The 21,973-nt window shown below is 41.2% G+C and overlaps 1 protein-coding gene across 4 annotated transcripts in view; it reads right to left on the bottom strand.

The window, feature by feature from the left end:
- The window catches only part of LOC122799705 (mitogen-activated protein kinase 9), a 1,999,785-nt gene extending 1,978,096 nt beyond the window's left edge, over positions 1 to 21,689 (bottom strand). For 2 of the 4 annotated variants that reach the window (XM_044068938.1, XM_044068941.1), the window contains exon 1: positions 21,532 to 21,687. The gene's annotated coding sequence lies outside the window, so the exon portion shown is untranslated. Of the gene's footprint in view, positions 1 to 21,531 lie in introns of all 4 variants that reach the window. The other 2 variants (XM_044068940.1, XM_044068939.1) reach the window with 2 other exon arrangements.
- Positions 21,690 to 21,973: the final 284 nt, after the last annotated feature.

The raw sequence follows: 21,973 nt of genomic DNA, 5'->3' as shown, positions 1-21,973 counted from the left end.
GCATTGCTATCAGAACTCTTCTTCCTGGTATAACTACTGGTGTGATCTCGGAATCTAACTTCATAGAATACACGACTGGAAGATTGCCCAATTTGTCATCGAAATCATCAGCATACTCTGAGAAAATGGCTTCCAAAAAACTTGAACTTGGAACTGCACTCACATGATGAACTTCTTTAGCAAAAGAAAGCAGATTCATTCTCAAACTGTCTGAGACCTAGTAAAGATTGCACTGGTAGGACTACTTAAAATAAGAAGTTGTAACAGTTCTCAGCCAAATAACATGAAAGTATTACTGAACCCTCAGTTTGAATTTCTTCCCCTCCATAAGCAACAAGTCTCGCACTGCTGGTTACATTGAGTTGTTTGTTCTCACTTTTACAAATGTGTCTGCTCATAATAACATTATACTTTGATCCATTGTCTACTTTGAGCTCTGTGGATTTTCCATTGATCCAAACCGTACAAAACATTTCACTCCTTGTTGTTAAAAGTTTACTGCATCAACTCTTTCACCAAGTACTGATACACCATCCACATAGAAAGTTGACTGTTTTGGCTCTACTTGAGCAACTTGCTTTCTTGTGCGACCTTTCTTTACAACTGAGTGAGGCTTACTCTATTTGCAAAACCTTTGGAAATGGTTCAATTTTTTACACTTGTGGCACCTTTCTCTTTTAGACTAATGATTTGCACTACAATTGTGATGGTTAATAATAAAGCTAGACTTTGGTTTTGCTGACTCACATTTGTGTTGCACTGAGCTGGCGGAGGAGTTTGCACTTTTTCCTGGATCTACCTGGAAAGCTTAGTACCTTCTTTGGAAACCCAGTGGCTGCCCCTTGCTTAGGCCTGTTTCTGTTTGCCACGTATTGCATACCTATGTTTGCTATAGAGCTCAATGAAACCATACTTTTGTCACTCGCGAGCATATTTGTATGTCTTTCTATCACCTCATGAATCTGACAAATCTCTATTGTTTTGCTTAATGTCAAATCACGGTCATGAAGTAAAATCTTTCTCACTGCAGGACTATTAATACCACACACAAAAGTCTGTCCTTTATCAGCTCATTTTTCAATTCATCAATCCGACAAGTTTTAGCTCAGTTTCTCAAGTCAGTTATATAAGCTGCAAATGTTTCCCCTGATTTCTTGTATAAAACAAAATGCCTCTCTAATGTAATGTTCTTCTGGGGGTTGCACATTTCCCTGAACTTACGTTTCAAACACTGCGGGTCTTCCCTTGACTCAGCTTGCACAACAATATGGCAGTCTGCACCTTCACACACCGCTGGTGCATATATAAATGAACGTTCTCTTTCTAGCCTCAGATCCTGATAGATTTAGCAAAATGAATGCCTTGGCGCATGCCGCTTATCTGCATAAGCTGCTTGTATGAAAATATCGTACTCTTGTTCAAATACTCTCCAGTTCTCTGCAATATTCTGATGAAATACAACTGGTTGAGGTTTTTACAATCCGTCTGCCATATTAACACGTACCAGCGAAGGGTCCTGCAAAAACACACTAATATACACACACACCTAAAAAGTTGTTCGTTGTTGTGTCTTTCGGCTTATCCCGGTTAGGGGTCGCCACAGCGGAACTCCGGTCCGCTAATGTTTGGTAATGGATTTTTACGTGCCGAGTTACCAGCCCTGACACACAACCTTCAATGAAGGAACACTCATTCACGCATGCCTCCACACAGAAGACGCTCTAGCTGAGAATCGAACGGGACAACGTCTTGCTGTGAGGCGACAACGCTACTGCAGCACCACTACCGCGCACACATACCTAAAAAGTAATTGGCATAAATACAATTTATTCAATACTTTTGTGCTCTGTACTTATACTCTCTCTCTTTTAGCTTATCAGAATTGTGCTAATGAACATCCTTGTAGTACTTTTAAATAACTGAACTTTGCGAAATAAACTTTTCAGGCTTCACTGTACTTTGATAAATAGCTTTTCAAATTTATTGTCATTACTGTGCTTTACGAAATAGCTTTTTTAGATTTCTCAATGCTTTACTGTACTTTGCGAAATCTTTTTCGGGCTATCAGTGCTTTACAAAATCTTACGGAATAGCTTTTTGATGCTTTACGGAGCTTTGCGGAATAATGTCTTGGACTTTTCGATGCTTTATGAAAACTTTGATTGGTTGGTAACAGCAGAAATGCTAAAGTCATTCATCATCACTCGCTATGCTTGCAGAATTAGTAAAGGCAGAAATGCTGCTTCTATATTACATAATCAACCTTTTAAAAGTTCGAATGTCACATGGTCAACACCATATGATCGAACTTTTAAAAGTTCGAAAATGTAATAAAAAAAATAAACCAAAGAAAATACCTAACTGAACGGTTTACCTCCCCCCCACTTTTTAAATATAACAACTCCGAGATCGCACTACCGTGCAGAAAAGGGAAAACTTTCCATTCCACACTGTATGGAGATCTTCATTCAAATGTTCGAATTTTTAAAAGTGCGCTCATATGGTGTTGACCATATGACGCTTGAACATTTAAAAGTTCAACAACTATAGACCCGAAATGCTAGTAATCACTAGGAAGTATAGAGATAAAGGCAGGACTGCTACAGTCATACGCCATCACTTGTCAAAGTCATCACTAAGAAACATTCGAGAACTTTACAATGCAAGCGAGCAAGTGACCAGCACTGTAATATTTTTATAATCTTCTATAAGAAGCACCTTTTACCAATGCAAAAAAAGATATCGGGCAACTGTACAATGCGAATAAATCGGATTTCTGTTGCCCAAATTCAATATATTCTGAAGTATCTGCACTTTGCAAATGACTACATGTAATGCACTGAAATATCCTCAAAATGGTGGTACCTTGCCAGACAACTCTTTACAGTACAAAAAGCACACTGTAATGGCAGCACTTTGTGAATAGACACACCCAGCACAAGACCTTTTCTTCAAATAATCATGCTTTGAGTGGATTACACAACATAGTTGCACTTTGCACACAGTGAACCCTTTGAAATACATGCACAGTAATAAGCACACATTGTAAGCACTTTTACACACAGAGATGCTTCGAATAACTTTAATTACCCCCTTGATATAATATAATGTCTTAGTTATGCACCAAACACAAGCAATCACCTCGTTTTACTTTTTGCTTACTGTACCCTTCTCTCTTTTATTATATTCTTTTTGCCTGTTTAAGCCCTTTTATATGCCCAATGGTACTTTTCTTGTTGTGCTAATTTTTCTCTAAACATGCCCAATTCTGCTTTAAACACACTTGTTCCGCCTTAAACACACTCGTTCCGCCTTAAACACACTCGTTCCGCCTTAAACACACTCGTTCCGCCTTAAACACACTCGTTCCGTACTTTAAAATCAACTGTGTCAAATACTTTTATCTTATACATTTTCTTTAGTTATCAAACTTTTTGTACTTTCTGCTTGCCTGATAATGCAGTCTGTGCCCTGGTAATGCCCTTCCTTGCCTCTTTTCACGTTGAAATAATTAGTATTATTTTTCATTACCTTTGATTCTTTCTGGTTTTGTTTGTACTGTTTTTCTCTCTGTATCACCTTCGCTGTCGTCTTTACATCTCATGGCTCCAAATGTTCTTCTCTTTTCCATCACGGTTCTGACACCATGTCGCTTTCGTATTGATACACAAATAAATGAGTTTTTGTGGGTTCTGTGCAAGCAGCTTTATTCTATACAAACACTATAGAGGCTTATTGACTATGACATAAGTAACTTGTATACAAACTAACTACTGCAATTATACAGGCTTACTCTCTAGCGGCTTCTACAAAATGGTAGTAGGGATTGCACGTGTCTGGAATTTATACGTGCATTCACAGCCTTGCATGCTTCCTAGAGACATAGCACACACGTTACACTCTGTTCTACACTCTCTTGAACTAGTCCACGTCCAATTAACTATAGATAAAATACTCCCCACATCATCGCTAGCTACAAGTCCCCCACCATGAACCAGGAGAAGAACACCACCTACCTGGACTTGCTACAGTAGCTCAATGTACAGCCAAACACCTTGGTCATGGGATATGTCAACCATCCTTCCGCTGACTGGGCGATTTGCACTGCCAACCATCCTTCCGCTGACTGGGCGATTTGCACTGCCAACCATCCTTCCGCTGACTGGGCGATTTGCACTGCCAACCATCCTTCCGCTGACTGGGCGATTTGCACTGCCAACCATCCTTCCGCTGACTGGGCGATTTGCACTGCCAACCATCCTTCCGCTGACTGGGCGATTTGCACTGCCAACCATCCTTCCGCTGACTGGGCGATTTGCACTGCCAACCATCCTTCCACTGACTGGATTTGCACTGCCCCAAATCCCCTCCGCCTGACACTGGATTTTTGATGGCCCAACCATCCTCCGCCTGAGGAGGTGCCGGCACTGCCAACCATCCTTCCGCTGACTGGGCGATTTACACAAGGGGCTCAAATGTCCGGGACCTAGTACTCACCAACATGGTGGGGGAGGTCACTGCATTACCCCCCCCCATGTGTGTTGCTCTCCCTGGTATGGTCAGATCATAAACCTGTCTCGTTTGAAGTAAAGATCAAACCTGTACCCCTCACAGGAGTAAAAAACTGAAAATTTTCTCCAAAGCAAACAACTGCCTACTAAGCGATGGTGTAAAGTTTCAAAGCCCCTGCAAACATGCCCAACAATGACTGCTATGCAGAGGAATACACAAATTACAGCCACTTAAATGCAGTGACTCGAATGTAACCAACAGGAACAAAACCAGGTCTTCCCGAAAAAACAAGCCACCCTGGTGGACTGCAAGTATAAATAAGCTATACATCAAAAGAAAGAAACCGATATCCAAGAACAGGAGGGAACTTACTCAGAGGAAGAATACCCTCCACAGACTGAACAAGCAAAGTTATCCTGTTAAGTCCTCCAAGGCTAGCTAGGAGTCTAAATTAGCATCCCTAGCTAAAGACAATCATAGGGCATACTTTAGCTACGTCGGTGCTGAATCTGTACCTGATGGTACCACTCACACTGAACCTGAGGAAACTGCCAACCTAGTTTCATCAAGGGTAGATCTTTATTATTAAACCTAGTGGACTTCTTTGAGAATGTCACCAAAGCTCTGGATAAAGACAAAACAGTACATACTGCCCATCTTGATTTAGCCAAGGCCTTTGACACAACCCCCATTCAAGTACCACAGAGAAACTTTCTCAGCTGGGGATTAACCCATACATTACTAGAAGGGTAGCAAACTGGCTCATCAACAGAACGCATACTGCCAAAGTTGGCGGGAACACATCCACCAGTAGACCAGTTAGCAGTGGGGTACCACCAGGCAAAGGTAGATGGCCTGTGGCTTACCAAGTTTGCAAATGGCTGTAAACTGGGTGCAATCATAGAGTTCCCCCAACAATATTAACATATTACAGAAAGGGTTGACACAGACAAATAATTGGTGCCAAACTCACGGACTAAAACTTTAAACAAAAAAAATGTATCGTTATCCACTTTGGCAAAGTAGCAGCCCCTGCTAATTATGATATAGACAGCACCCCTCTAAGCTCAGACTCCGTGGTGAGAAACTTGGGAAAACAGGTTGACAGCAATCTGAACTTCGATCATCATGTGTCCGTACTGATCAGAAAAGGCATTCGACATTGTGCATCTCATAAAAAAGGGCATTACATCCAGGATCAGGAAGGTTATAGATCCACTATACTCAACCATTATCAGACCACTAACTGAGTACAATGCTCCCTTCTGTAAGTACCTCACCAGACACCTGGAGCAACTTGAGACCACAGAGGTTTCTAACTAAGAATCCAGGGCATCCAAAGCATGACATACATAGAAAGACTGAAAACTCTGTCACTGTACTCTGTATCATGCAGGCTACTGAGAGGCAACCTGTGCCTGGCCTACAGAGCAGCCTCAGACCCTGCCCGAATTGAAAAGCTGCACATCCACAAATCAAACGGGACAAAAATATCTCACTCCGGGGATCTCAACCTAGCCTGTGACATTAACATAACATGCTGGAGAGACAGATACATCTCCCAGAGATTGCTACTTCTCTGGAATAAGCTCCCACTCTATGTGAAGCAGAGCCCCTCAACGACCCAACCTAGACAACTGGATGGGTTACTGTTAATTCAACCTCGGAGTGGCATCTGTGTCCCTCATGGACAGGGGCAGACTGTGCTGCTCTTCCAACAACCATGTAGCTACTGTCAATAAGGACACTTGGGTTATTACACAGCTACGCTTGTAAAGGCCCTGGGGGCATTAGCCTAGTAACCTCCTATGAAGCTTTCTTTGTTGAAACAAAGCTTGAATTTTTATCTAACAAACTGTGGTCGACTGTCTGCAAGGAGTATACCTGAAATACCATGTTAAGAAAAAAACTGAGTTTGAAAAGGTAAAACAGTTGGTGAAGTAGTATTTAACTTGATGACTTCAAACTCTTAACAAGTGCGAGATGTTTAAGTGGAATTTTCCCTGTGGTCTTTCTGGAATCTTGCGAGGTACCAATGTCACATGCCCTTGATTTACTTTTAATGCAAAACTACATTTCACACGTCTATCCACTATGAGATTATGGATCCGATTTGGCAGAAACTCATTACCAGATATGAATACAAGTTCTGGTGATTTATTAATTTTTACACAATAGCTGTAGTGGATTTGAATTAGAAATGGTACTTTTTCCTGGTCACTTGGCTATCCTGTCAGTAGTACAACTTTCAATAACTGTAAACATCTGCTGTAGTGAAAGACGTGACTGCCCAAGACCAATGCGTTTTCTCTTTTTACCTCCCCTAATATGGGACAGCCAGAGTTTGTGTATAGATACATACAGGCTAAAGGGGGGGTACAGGGGACTTAGTCTGCACTCAAGGAACCGAGGGGGTCTCAGGCAAAAAAACAGGCAACTTCAGAGGTTGTAGGAATGACTACTTGCAATGTGTGGAACTGTGTTACGATTGCTCAGAGTAACATAAATACAACCCACAACATCCTGTTGTGGCATCCTTTGGTGGCTTTATTTTTGTTAATTTACTGAATCCTCAGAGTACAAACTAGTACTGCCGCTCTCACAGTGCTGACTGTATGGGTCTGGGTCTGCACTGGCAGACTTAGTAAGGCTCCAGTTTGCATCTAAGCCTCTAATATGTGATATGCTTGACTAACTGTAAATAGTTTTGCGATTTGAATGGGTCAGTGCAATGCTTGCTACTTTGATGTGGTACAGAGATTTGTCACAATGTAAAAACTAGTTTGTATGCGTCTGCCATTCATGACTTGTAAGAATGTACCAAACAAAAGTAATCTCAAAATTAAAATCTTTCATTTGGAAAGTACACTGACATGGAAATGACAGACAGAGACAGTTGAAAGTAACAAGGTTAGGTGTTTAAGAAAGATTAACATTCAAGAAAACTTTTTTACTGTGAAAAACTGTTCACTGGCGTTTAAACTATAAATTAAATGCTCAAAAATCCAGTTTCCAGAAAAAATGCTAAGAGCTTTCTTTTTTTTGCATAAAAGTGATATAAATATTTTAAAACAATAGCAAAAAACAAACTATTAATAAAAATACAACACAGCAAAACAAGATAACCATACAGCCACATATCTGACATATTCATACAATAGTATAATCACTGCATGTAAATGCAATGGTTTGACATTTCATTCACTGAAATAAAAAAGGCAGTCAGTCTCTGGCTCATTTTTTTCCTATAAAGTTGAACATTTCATAGGTTCACAGGTTCATAGGTGTGTACTAGGGCTAATGGCCCTGGAGCCTTTACAAGCCTAGCCCATAGGATTACCCTGGCATCGTGCCACCCGACCTTAGTTCCAAGTACCTCTGTCGAGTAGAGCCACTAGAGTGATCCCCGGGGTGAATTGTTTTCCCATCCACTCATCTAGATTTCTCTTGAAGAGGGCCAGTGAAGTGCTCTGTTTGACATGTATGGGAAGTCTATTCCATTTCTCTGGGTTATGAACCTGTCCCTCCAGCATGTTCCGTTTGTGGTAATGAGGTTGAGGTCTCTGGAGCTTGCGGTGCGAAGGGATTGGGATTTCTTTAGATGTAGCATTTCTAACAGAGCCGAGTCAGACATGGCTTTGTAAGTCAGCAGAGATGGCCTCTAAGTAGGCAATATGAAACAGAGAATAGTTGGAGTTTTTTTGAGTCTGTCCATATAGGACAACTGTTTAAATGCCTAGGATCCTCTTTGTGATGTACTTTTGAGGCCTCGCCGGTTGCTGCAGGTGTCTAGTGAGGTACATGCCAAATGGGGCATTGTACTCAATGACTGGCCTAATGAGGGAAGAGTAGAGGGAGACCATGACCTCTTTCTTCCTGGATGCAAAACCCTTAGTAATGAGATGTGCCACATAGAAGGCCTTTCTGATAAACAGTGGCAATGTGGTGGTCAAAAGAGAGGTTGCTGTCAACCCGTGTTCCCACATCTCTTATAACGGATTCTGTGTTCAGTGGACTACCATCGATGTGATAATTCAAGGGAATCATGTTTTTCCCCAAAGGGGGATGACAGTACATTTTTTGGCACTGAGCTTAAGGCCATGGTTCTGACACCAGTCATTGGTCTCAGTGAGGCCTTTCTGTAGGAAGTCAACATCGCTTGGGGAGTTAATAATAGCTCCCAACTTGCAATCGTCTGTGAACTTTGTCAGCCAGAGTCCCTTCGTGTTGGCCTAGACTTCAGAGAAGTAGATGCCAAACAGGAGAGGACCCAGGGTCAAACCCCCCTCGGGACTCCACTTGTGACCCAGGCCAAACCCCAGTGGGACTCCACTTGTGACCCAGGGCCAAACCCTCATGGGACTCCACTCGTGACTGGTCGGCAGTCTGACGTGGAGTCAGCTACTTTCACACTATGGGTTCTGTTAGCCAGTTTGCAACCCACCTAGTGATACAGGAGTTGATGCCTAGCTTAGTGAGTTTTTCTATGACTCCTGGCCAAGGCTTTTGATACCATTCCCCACTCAGATCAAGGTAGGCTGTATGAACCACCTTACCTTCATCCACAGCTCTGGTGATTGACTCAATGAAGTCGACCAAGTTGAGCAAGCATGATCTACCCTTCACAAAAGCAAACTGTGTAGGATCCAGAGTTTGGAGATTCCCTATATCCTTGTTTATTAGGTCTACGATGACGAGTTCCACAGATTTGCATATCAGATTCGTTAGGCTAATGGGGCGATAGTTCCCAGGGTGTGTAGTCGCTCTTCCTTTGTGGAGAGGGATGACTGTAGCAATGCGTCATTCGGTAGGGACAAGGCCTGAGGTGAGGCTGTGATTGAACAGGGTGAGGCTGTGATTGAACAGGGCACACAGGTCAGGTGCCAGTTCACTCTGTAGTTCATGTATAACACAGACAGGGATATTGTCATATCCCATAGAAGCTGTATTCTTGGCCTTGGACAGTGCAATTTTAAACCTGTGCAGCAGTAATACTGGGTGCCTGCCAATCTACTGGTATTGTGATTAGTCCTTTGGGGGGGGGGGGTAAAGTTGGCACTAAATCTGTCAGCCAGTATATTGGCAATATCTGTTGGCCTGGTATAGGGGGTACCATTGTGCAGCAGCTCAGAGCAAATCTGGGTATTGCTGTGGGGGTTCTTTACAGAAGACCTTGTTGTTGTCTTTACTATCTGCTGCAATTCTGTTTTCATAGCTAGCTTTAGAGGATTTGATGAGGGATCTCAACATTTTGTTGGGGTTGATAACTGAGTTGTTCTAGTCTTGGGACTTCACCTTATTCCGCATCAGTTTCCTCCTCCTGTTGTAGAGTTTATGGCAGGGGACCACCGGATTGGCTTCCTTTTTTTGGAGGAGAGCGTCTTTGTTCTACTGGGTATGGCGAGATCCATGCATTTGTGTACGTGTTCATACAGTGCATTGGTGTAGGATTTGGCAGTCAGCCGTGAAGTTAGCCACCTCGCTTTTTTAGGAGCCTAAAGTTAGCTTTGGAGAAGTTTTTCATAGTGGTTACCTTTGCAGGGGGGGTGGGAGGGATGTGGATTTCCAAGGTGATTAGTTTGTGGTCGGATCTAACCAGGAAGGAGCTGACTGTTGGTGTAGAGCAACGGTCGCCCATGTTAGTAATGACCAGGTCAAGGATGATGCTACCTCTAGTGCAGGTAAGACCGAGCTGGTCCAGGGCATTGGAATTAATGAATCCAAGGAAACGCTGGGCAACTCTATCGGTAGTTTTCCCAGTTAATGGAGGGGCAGTTGAAGTCACCTATTATGAGAGTGTTAGGTTGGAACCGAATATTCTCCAGGGTGCGTAGGAACATGGAGTGCGAGTCTTGGGACATGGTTAAGGACCTATTGCAGGCTAGGACCTGAACCACTGTCTTACCTAATGTTAACTGCACCTAAAGTATCATAGACACGTTATGTTGGGCTACCAGTCTGGAGGTGTGCGCATCCTTTATGAATATGGAAACACCACCGCCTTTGGAGCTTCGGTCCAAGTTCTGGGGCCGAAAGGTGTGGAATTTATTTTATTTTAAAAACTTCCTTGCATCCTTTTCAAACAAATTAGCTAAATACCATCTCTGACTATGCATTAACTCCAAGTCATTATTACTTTCATGAAACTAATGATTTTCAACCATTTACAAGTCATTTGATACATTTACTTTCAGCTTCCAATCTTTTACCAGCTGGGCCTCAAACATGTGCATTGCAGCTTGAGAGAGAGTTGTGCTGCTCTGCAATGTGTTTTATCCCGTCACTTCTAATGCATTTGGGCCATTTTTTTAAACCTTCATATACTTACTAAATCATGGACCCAAATAAAATCTATAAATCCAAAGTAATGTCAAAGCAGTGTTAGTGTGCCAGTGGTACTACAGGAGACTACCACCCAACACAGCCCTGTGAACGATTATGCACCGCAGTGCCAGTGGTACTACATGAGACTACCACCCAACACAGCCCTGTGAACGATTATGCACCGCAGTGCCAGTGGTACTACATGATACTGCCACCCAACACAGCTCTGTAAATGCTTATGAACCGCAGTGCCAGTGGTACTACATGAGACCACCCAACACAGCCCTGTGAACGATTATGCACCGCAGTGCCAGTGGTACTACAGGAGACTACCACCCAATGTCAAAGCAGTGTTAGTGTGCTAGTGGTACTACATGAGACTACCACTCAATGTCAAAGCAGTGTTAGTCTCATGTAGTACCACTGGCACACTATCACCCAACACAGCCCTGTGAACGCTTATGAACCGCAGTGCCAGTGGCACTACATACTACCACCCAACCATGTCCTGTGAGCAATTATGCACCGCAGTGTCAGTGGTACTACATGAGACTACCACCCAACACAGCCCTGTGAACAATTATGGACCGCAGTGCCAGTGGCACTACATACTACCACCCAACCATGACCTGTGAGCAATTATGGACCGCAGTGTTAGTGGTACTACATGAGACTACCACCCAACACAGCCCTGTGAACAATTATGGACCGCAGTGCCAGTGGCACTACATACTACCACCCAACCATGCCCTGTGAGCAATTATGGACCGCAGTGTCAGTGGTACTACATGAGACTACCACCCAACACAGCCCTGTGAACGATTATGCACCGTAGTGCCAGTGGTACTACACAAGACTACCACCCAACATGGCCCTGTGAACGATTATGCACCGCAGTGCCAGTGGTACTACATGAGACTACCACCCAATGTCAAAGCAGTGTTAGTGTGCCAGTGGTACTACATGATACTATCACCCAACACAGCTCTGTGAATGCTTATGAACCGCAGTGCCAGTGGTACTACATGAGACTACCACCCAACACAGCCCTGTGAACGATTATGCACTGCAGTGCCAGTGGCACTACATGATGAACCATTGTCAGGCTAGGGGCTCCAATCATTGTTAGTAAGCAGGATTTAAATGCTGTCAAGTTACGTGGGAAGAATCAGGAAAAGGGAGCTAATCTTGTACAACTGTAAATTCTAAATGCTGCCAGAATGTGAGACAGCAGTTAGGATTTCACTTGCAGATTCTTAATGAGGCACAGTCATTAAATGTCTTCTTAGCAGGCTTTTTAAAGCATTCCGCACCAAACAGGAGAATATCCACATCTCTGACCACCTTTGCTGCATATATACATGTACTTCACCTAATCTAGGACAACAGCGTTCTACAAATTCTGAGGTGAGGCATTCCTGAGGAGGTTTCTACATCCTCTCGCTTACACTTAACACAAGCTCAAAGCAGGGGATTTGTGCTGCTCATGTAGGGCAGGAGGGCCATTAATCTCGACCTTTATGACACGAACCGAGTCAGTCAACCATAAGTCCCATACTCACCACTTTCACTAAAAACATTGCTAACATAAAAGAGACAGTTGAATAATTGACAAATTCTACGCAAATATCTACAAATAAATCATTCCTCAGTGAAAAAATACTCTAATTTGAAACCATAACACTAGTAAAGTGCAAACCCTCACTAAGAAAGATGGGTAAAACTAAAAACTGTCATGTCACATTAGCAAAGACCTCCTCAACAGACTTCCTGAAAAGATTAGATTAACGCAAAAATAATAAAATTAGGTTCCACTAAGATCATGTATTTCACTGCTAAATATTTAATAAAACCTGGACTCGTATGTTCTACGATGTTGTTCTGTTTTCTTAAACTACAAAGCAGTCCAAGACTTAGAACAACTTCAATTTTGACTGCAAAAAAAAATGTAATGAGTCTTGGCTCCCCTCCAACGTGTATGTACCACCCCCCTTTTACCAAATATATACATATTACGCCAGTACTGCCAGGTTCGATGAAACAAACTAAATGTACTAGTGCTCAATGTTGGTCTCAACAGCTCATTTAAAAAAGGATCCACCAACAGGTCTTCTACTAATGCACTTTATTAATCTTATACTAGCTCATGGCATTTTAAATTAAAATTCAGTTCAAGCATTATACAATTACAAAGCATTCCACACACTAAATCATTAGCGTCAATGACCTTGTATTTTCAGACAGTTATGATCACAACTATCCCTTCCAGGTGATTCTGGCCCAACCTAGCTGCCTTGATTTTATCAGGGCACAATTTCAGTGACATCTTGAGCACAGTTTTACTGACCAAGTTAATTGCATAAACAGTTATGTGAACCAGTCCAAAGGCCTTCCACAGCCATAAAGCAGACACATACTTTAATATCTTTGCACCACAGAAATTCCACAAAACTGTAGAACATTTATTTAGGTGTTGATAGTATACTGCAAACTAAGCATTAACTACGCAAAAACTATACATAAAGCACTGATTACAGAGAATGCTGGGAGTGCATCACTAGCATAATAAAACTGTGTTTATTAGCAATTGTTTACAGGGTAGCCTGACTGAGCAGTGCTCCATTATACAGGCATCACAGACATCGTTTGCATAATATTTACAATGAAGTTTCCCTAATCAGACATCAGCTGCATTGTTTACCAACAGTTTGATTAAAACCAGTAACAGCTGCATAAATTACATGTGAATATTTTTAAATAAAGAGTTAGACCAGCTCAAAGAAAGGAGGAGGCACAAAGAACATAAGAGAGACGAGATGACAGAGGAGGATATAGTTCTGATAACAGTACATTCAGTTCTGGGGAGCAAGGCGTTAAGGCACAAATTCACATAGCTAAGTTAGTACAGTTTAACCAAGTGTGGCATACAGCCATTTATCTGGTGTTGCTTCAGTTGACATTTGAAGTCTTTCAGGCTGCAGACTGTTCATAGGTGGAGTGGGATGGTATGCCATCTATTAGCAATGCAATGTGAATACAGCCAGTATCCTGCATTGCTGTTAGGTGTAGTTATGGAGACTAATGATTTGTCAATTGAGTGTAAAAGTCTCTTATTAATAGGAGGTTGAATGACAGACTGAAGAGATGGGAATTTTTCAGGACTGTGTAGTAGTCTGAAGTATGTAATTAATTGAGAGTACAACACAGAATTTAGTTTGAGACAGTTTAGTTGTTTTAGACAGAAGGAAGGCAGTAACTGATTGATACTGCTGGTTGTGAATTTGGCTACTTTACTGTAGCACTGTTCCAGTTTGCCTGACAGAAACAACTTGAGACTGGTTAGGATAGGAAATCATATAATAGGGTGGGGAGTGGAAAAGTGGCGGCTATGTTTTGTCAAGCAGACTCAGAGGCACCCTAGTGTTTGGTGTGTCATCTTTATGGCTTACTGAAGGCAAAGATCAAATTTCAGGTGGTCATCTACAATCACACATAGTAGTCTACTGCGGGACTGCAGTTCTATACTGGGCTTGCCAGATGATAGTATAAAGTTAATTTCTTGGGAGGAGAAAGAGAGAGAGTTAGGGGTGGACAATAGTAGTTTGACTGATTCAAGAGTTTTACGTTGTTGAATCAAGTCTCAATTGGAGGAGGAGGATTTCTGAGTGAATGTTTGGAGCATGGGCAGTGTCCTAGCAGCACATATCAGAGTCAGTGGTGTATTGTGCTCTGGTGGCCTCTATGGCTGTTGTGTTTAGGTCTTTGATAAACACGTTATACAGTGTGGTCCTAGAATGGACCCTTGTGGGTCACCAACAGGTATAAGAAGGAATGAGAAGAAAACACCTTGCAATTTCACCGCTTGGGAACTATCAGTGAGGAATCAGGAAACCAGTGAAGTGGAGGGTGACAGCCCACAGGAAGAGAGTTTAGTTAGGAGAATAGGATGACTGACTGGGCTGAATGCCTTGGACAATCCAAAATAGGGTTGAGATTAGAAGACCTGAAATTCTACTGTGATTTATTATACCTATGAATTTTAGAAGTGCAGTGGTTATACTGTGATTGGTTTTGAAATCATGCTGAGAGGGAGAGAGGAAGTTATAAGAAGTAATACATGTAGTAAGTTAAATAAATCACGCTTTAGGGAGTACCAAAAATAAAACAACTTCAAAATAATAATGATACCCCCCCGGGTCTATAATACACAATAAGCTCCAGATCTGGAAAATAAAAAAGAATCTTCATTAAAACAATAACAGTTAAGCACTTTTGTCTCTTTCAGCTATTTACAGGACTTCATCAGAAAAGTCAACTACTAAAACACAACCCTGTTATACAGGAAGTACCACAAATCAAATTCTCTTTTTTGATTAATGCTCAACAGTGATAAAATAAACAAACAACTCTTTCATAAATAAAAATTAAAAACATTACAAACATTTTTATTACTTAATAAATATGCTTAACAATTCAAGGCTCTTTTCTTTAATATAGGTAATAAAGAAAGATATTCATTTAACCCAGGGGAAAAAAAGGGAGTTTAAAATCAATTGGAATTCTTTTACTCAATGTTTAATTCCCACCAACCACTCCTAACATTAATAGGCACTACCTCCAGGATCCCAAACTGAAATTTATTAAACCCTTAACATACTTTGTACAAGGAATTTTTCATATTTGCCTTGGAAATGGCACATAAGTGTTCATACATTCTTCTTCTAAACAATCTTTCAGTTGTTAAAGTTACTGTTAAACATCAATTAACAAAGGAAATTGATTTGTGGTACTTCCTGTATAAAAGGGTTTTAGTAGTTAACTCTTCTGATGAAGTCCCGTAAATAGCTAAAAGGGATGAAAGCGCTTAAAGGTTATTGTTTTAATAAAGATTCTCTTTATTTTCTGGCTCTGGAGTTTATTGTGTATTATAGACCCAGGGCATCATTATTATTTTGACATGTAGTAAGCTCAGAGTGCATACATCTTCCCAAGACTTTGGCTAAGGCTGAGACAAGCTCAGTTGATGAGCCACCTTTATGGAGGAGTATTATATACAGGATTTTTTCCATAAGGTGGGAACCAATTTGTCTTGGATTGAATTGTTTAATAAGACAGGCTATGCAAGGCTGTCTGCGGCAAGTTTGAGGTATTCAGATGGAAGATGGTTAGGGACAGTGGCTTCCTTAAAAGTGAGTAGGTATTTTCTGAAAGTAGGTGAAGGTCAGATGTGACTTCGATGATTGGAGTGGGATGGCTGGATTTGTGGTTCTGTTTGTATTTATAAACATGCGAGTTAAATGGTGAATCAGTGCTTTGGGAGTTCTTGGTTGGGACTGGGCCGATTTTCCAGGAGTGAGCAATGGAGTTATTGATTTCCAGAATGTTTTTGGATTGCTTGATGATGATTTTTGGATGCTGCTATAATAAACTTTTTTTGCTCCATTTTATGCATTGTTTGCCAAGATGTATTAACTGCCTATATTGTTGCAAAAATGTGTGAGACTGTTTGCAGCCATGACTTCTAGGCTTTATCTCTGAGTTGAGTTGCTTTGTTTTATTTAAAGTTAACTAAGGGACTGGTTTGTTTTTAACTCTGGCTCTTAATGATGCTTGCTCTGCTCAGCCAGGATATTTAGAAATATTGTATTGCACGTGTCTACTGCTTCGTCAAGAGGAAAAGTTTTAAGTGGAATCCAGTTTAAAGTTTCTTTATAGAAATTACTGAGGTTTCTGACTAGGTTATAGTGATGAACCTTGTGAGGCTGTTTGGGGAGTCTGATTATGTTAGCACAGTTTGTGGTGACTGTTTAGATGTGGCCTTGCTAATTCTAGTTGGAGTCCCAACTGAAATTAACTTTCTGGGCCTTTTAGGGCCATCTTTCGTCAGTCTATGTTAATGTCTCCTACCATGATGGTTCCCAGTCTTATGTTAAAAAAAAAGATGCATCACTTTCCCCCCTGATTAGGAGAGGAAAGAAGAACTGTGAAATAAATTAAAAGAAACTACAACAAAACAAATACCCCTGGAACGACAGAGAACGCAAAACTAATGCTCATCCTTTTACAGTCCAGCAGTGCTGTGAGGCAAATGCTGGGAACAAATACTAAACCCACAAACGAGATACGGGCATCACAAGATACATCATCGTCATCTATATGTGAAATAGGACACTTCAAGTGATGGGCATCACAAGATACATCATCGTCATCTATATGTGAAATAGGACACCAAGTGATGGGCATCACAAGATACATCATCGTCATATATATGTGAAATAGGACACTTCAAGTGATGGGCATCACAAGATACATCATCGTCATATATATGTGAAATAGGACACCAAGTGATGGGCATCACAAGATACATCATCGTCATCTATATGTGAAATAGGACACTTCAAGTGATGGGCATCACAAGATACATCGTCGTCATCTATATGTGAAATAGGACACTTCAAGTGATGGGCATCACAAGATACATCATCGTCATCTATATGTGAAATAGGACACTTCAAGTGATGCATCACAAGATACACCATCGTCATCTATATGTGAAATAGGACACTTCAAGTGATGGGCACCACAAGATACATCGTCATCATCTATATGTGAAATAGGACACTTCAAGTGATGGGCATCACAAGATACATCATCGCCATCTATATGTGAAATAGGACACTTCAAGTGATGGGCATCACAAGATACACCATCGTCATCTATATGTGAAATAGGACACTTCAAGTGATGGGCATCACAAGATACACCATCGTCATCTATATGTGAAATAGGACACTTCAAGTGATGGGCATCACAAGATACACCATCGTCATCTATATGTGAAATAGGACACTTCAAGTGATGGGCATCACAAGATACATCATCGTCATCTATATGTGAAATAGGACACTTCAAGTGATGGGCACCACAAGATACATCGTCATCATCTATATGTGAAATAGGACACTTCAAGTGATGGGCATCACAAGATACACCATAGTCATCTATATGTGAAATAGGACACTTCAAGTGATGGGCATCACAAGATACATCATCGTCATCTATATGTGAAATAGGACACTTCAAGTGATGGGCATCACAAGATACATCATCGTCATCTATATGTGAAATAGGACACTTCAAGTGCAGGGAACAGTGACAACTCATATGCTTATGGCCAATACTTTCTATACTAGTATTTATGATGCATTTTACAATGGCATTGTGAACCGCCACAACAACTGCAGCAGGTAGACGCACACAACTGCAGCAGGTAGACGCACACAACTGCAGCAGGTAGACGCACACAACTGCAGCAGGTAGACGCACACAACTGCAGCAGGTAGACGCACACAACTGCAGCAGGTAGACGCACACAACTGCAGCAGGTAGACGCACACAACTGCAGCAGGTAGACGCACACAACTGCAGCAGGTAGACACACACAACTGCAGCAGGTAGACACACACAACTGCAGCAGGTAGACACACATAACTGCAGCAGGCAGGCACATACCACCCAGTTCTGATGACAGCTAGAAGGTGCAATACAGCAGATACCACAGGAAACGTGACTAGGTCCGTCAGATTCTTGGATATTACCAAACATTAAAAATATACATTTTTCTTCCAGAAACACATGCACGCATTATCCAACTATGTGAATAACAGAGCTTAAGACAGCAGTGTTTACCTTACAGACACAAGGTGTGGGGTTAGATTCTCACATGGGTAAATTGGCTAGGTTTAAAATGGCTCACAAAGACAGTTAGCCTAGCACTATCTACAAACCTAGACGGAACATGTAAAATGTATGCATAATACTGATGAAAGCTCAGAGGATATAACTGCTGAAAAGAGGAGAATGTATGAAGCATTATGCCACTAAACCTTAACATAGCAGTATTACTATAAAACCTACACTTAAGCTCACACGACTAAGTCTACTGTAACAGATGGGGCACAACATCTATGCAAGCAGCTGAAAATTTCCAAAAGTATGAACAATTACATGATTTTCACCCACTGAAATACATATAAAAACTAACAGAAGACCTATAGCCTATGAAGATCCTAAGGAGTTGCAGCAAACTGCTATGAAAATGTCAACTTCTTACAACACCTGGTGTTCTATCTTTTCCACGCACTCTTGCTCCCTTCAGCAAATATACCTGTGACACTCCACCACTGGCCCAGTAATCAAGCAGCCTCAATCCTCAACACAAGCACTAGTGGGGGAAGTACACTGGGAGGATAACAGGTTACACATACAGTATTTCCAGATGCAGCTCCCTGCATCAAGTGCAATTTCCCTTAACAGCATACAGAGGCCGCAGTCAGTCGGAGGCAGGTTTCTCCCTTTCTCCAGATCCCCAATAAGACTCTCCCCACTGGCACAGCTATAGAGTTAAGATCTCAGTTGAGTAACCAAGCCAAGACCTCCAGCAACCTCTCTGCCCAACCACTGCTTTGTGTCCCTGCCCAAACAGCTTACTTACACACACATTGAGGCTTGATTTATACACAGACAGACACACACACACCTGGGAAAGCTGGCAAAGGTTTACTAGCTATGCTCCTTCTGCACAGACTATATAAGGTAGTTTCCACTGCCACCAGCCAGCTCCGTATCAGCTACTTTAAGGCCCTTAGCAAAGGGTATCCACTCTTACTGTGCAATGTCACTGTTAACACTGGCCCACAGTGTCACCAAATAAATATGCAAGTACTCTGAGAACTTAAATACGTCTCACAAATACCAGCCACAATGAAAGGTTTAAATATGTTTAATAATACACAATAAAAGACAATAAAATACTTACTATATAGTCACAGTAACATCAAAGTTCAAAAATCATAGTAAATATTTAAAACGACATTACAGAATATAAAGAAAAACATCTAAATTAAGCTTTGTTATATTCCTGACAATATCTAGAGAATTAATATATCCTAGTTAACTTACTTACAGAGCAAGCAAGGCAGATGTGGTAAGTGAGTCTTCCAGATGATGTTGTCAGGTCAAAGAAAAATACAAAACACTCAAGTCTCTCACAGAGTTCTTAAATTAATATTTCAAATATCACTACTGGGACAGCTTGCAGAATGACATTATTTCTTGTCATCTGACTCTATCCCAGGTGAAAAACAACTGAGGCAGCTGGTAGCATTTAGCATCTATACGTGAAAATGCATAGACAAGGCTTTTCTTAGACCCAAGGCAGATCCCGGAAGTCATAAAAAACAATAAAACATTTCCACATCTCAAGCCTAGTAATTATTTCACTTTCAAGACAACAAAGAGAGCTCCCTAATATAGACATCCTGTATCTTGCTGTCATCAAGTAATTTAATTTCAGCTATTTTTCTGAAATGAACCTCTTGTCTCCCAGTTTCCATTGTTAAAATATATACATCTAAACAGTTAGTGAAGGTACATTTCTGTTCTAATCCAATAGGGTACACTGTGGTTACATTTTAAGCTCAGGATTTTACAAACCCTTTTCAAAACACGCTTCTGCACCAGCAGTTTAATATACACACAATAAATTTGTAATACAATCATATGAATCATGCGGATATTCACAAATTACATAATTATTTACAAATTTCCAGATAGCTGGGCTGGCAGTATCTCCTTTCATGACAATACCAACCATTTATTTTGGTAAAATGTTAAAAAGGTCTCAATGACTAAGGTTCATAGATAAGTACTAGGCTAGCGCTTAAATGTTCTCACAATATTTTCACTGTGTGTTTCACTAAATGCAGCTACTACTTACCATCAACAACACTGTAATTCTAAGACCTAGGGAGATTTGCATACAACCAGGATGAAGTTTCTCTCGAATTCTAGTATCACAACTTAAACAGATCAGTCTCTGCAGACTCATCTCTCTTCCTCAGCGACTAATGCTGTACAGAGATCCTCCAACCTCCACCAATTTAGAATATCATACTCCAGGTATGTAGGACTAGAAGGCAACACCAACTTCCTGGTGGGTGGTAAGCACCAGGAACACTCCAATACTCTGACTTAGCTGAACTCAACCAATTCACTCCAGAAGATGGGGCACTTTTTTATTTTTTAATTATTACACTTAAAAAAGTTATAATAAATAGATTTGTATAATCATAAGTACTTTCTCGATAACGTGAAATCTATAAACTGAATAATACAATGTTACTTCAGATCACCACTTCGAAAGACTGTCAGGAAGCTTAACACAATGTCAAAGATTTAACCATTCTATACACATTTGTGAAATGTTTGTCATCATTGTGTGAAGAAATCTATGCGTGCTTCTTGATACTTAGATTAACAGACCTAACTAAGCTACAAAATACAATTTCTAAACAAAAACATATTAAAGCTGAATAATTCACAACATTAAGCTAGGGCCCAAAGCCCCTCAACGAAATGCATACAGATAAGCATCCTCTGTACTTCTGAGATCTCTGGAAGGTAATGTCCAAGTAATACCAAATCAAACATCAACATGCACTGGAGACACCCTGTCAACATTAAAACAGCAGGGAATGGAATAGTTCTACTTTACGTTATGCAAACTCGCATTCTTTTTCTACTGATTTATTTTACGAAGTAGAAGTCAGCTATAAAGAAAAAATTCCATTAAGACCAATCCCTGTCCCATTCCCCTAAGACCCACACTCGTCCTTCATGTCTGCCCAGCAGTACCTTTAAAACGAGCCGCTGTAACACTCGTTGAAAACGAATGAAGTTCCCTCTGAAGTCGTGGAGCGTCGCTCACTAAGTACGAATGCAAAGCTCTCACCGGTTACTGCCGCGGATAGCTGGCAGGGTCACACCCCCTCCCCTGTTGCCGTAGCGCTCTATCACCCCACCCCCTGCAGCTACTAATGCAATATTGCCGCGGAGGGAGGAGACACGCCTGACTGTAACTGCAGCAACAACACCAGCACGCGACGCTGCGCAAGGTAGCGTAATATGTGTGCGACAGCCTAACAGGACGTTGTGGGCTCATGGCCAGGATCTTGTTTGTGTACCGGAATAGTTTTTGTAGTTACGGAAGGTAAAAGCTGTTAGCTGTCTGTCATAAAGAGAAAAAAATAAAATAAAACAGAAAGATAAAAAGGTAATGTTATAATGTCAGTTCAGA

This window comes from Protopterus annectens, chromosome 4.part0, assembly GCF_019279795.1.
Source record: "Protopterus annectens isolate FY-2018-M chromosome 4.part0, PAN1.0, whole genome shotgun sequence".
Taxonomy (NCBI): domain Eukaryota; kingdom Metazoa; phylum Chordata; order Ceratodontiformes; family Protopteridae; genus Protopterus; species Protopterus annectens.
Note: the sequence above shows the minus strand (reverse complement) of the source record. Positions and strands in the feature narration are given on the sequence as shown.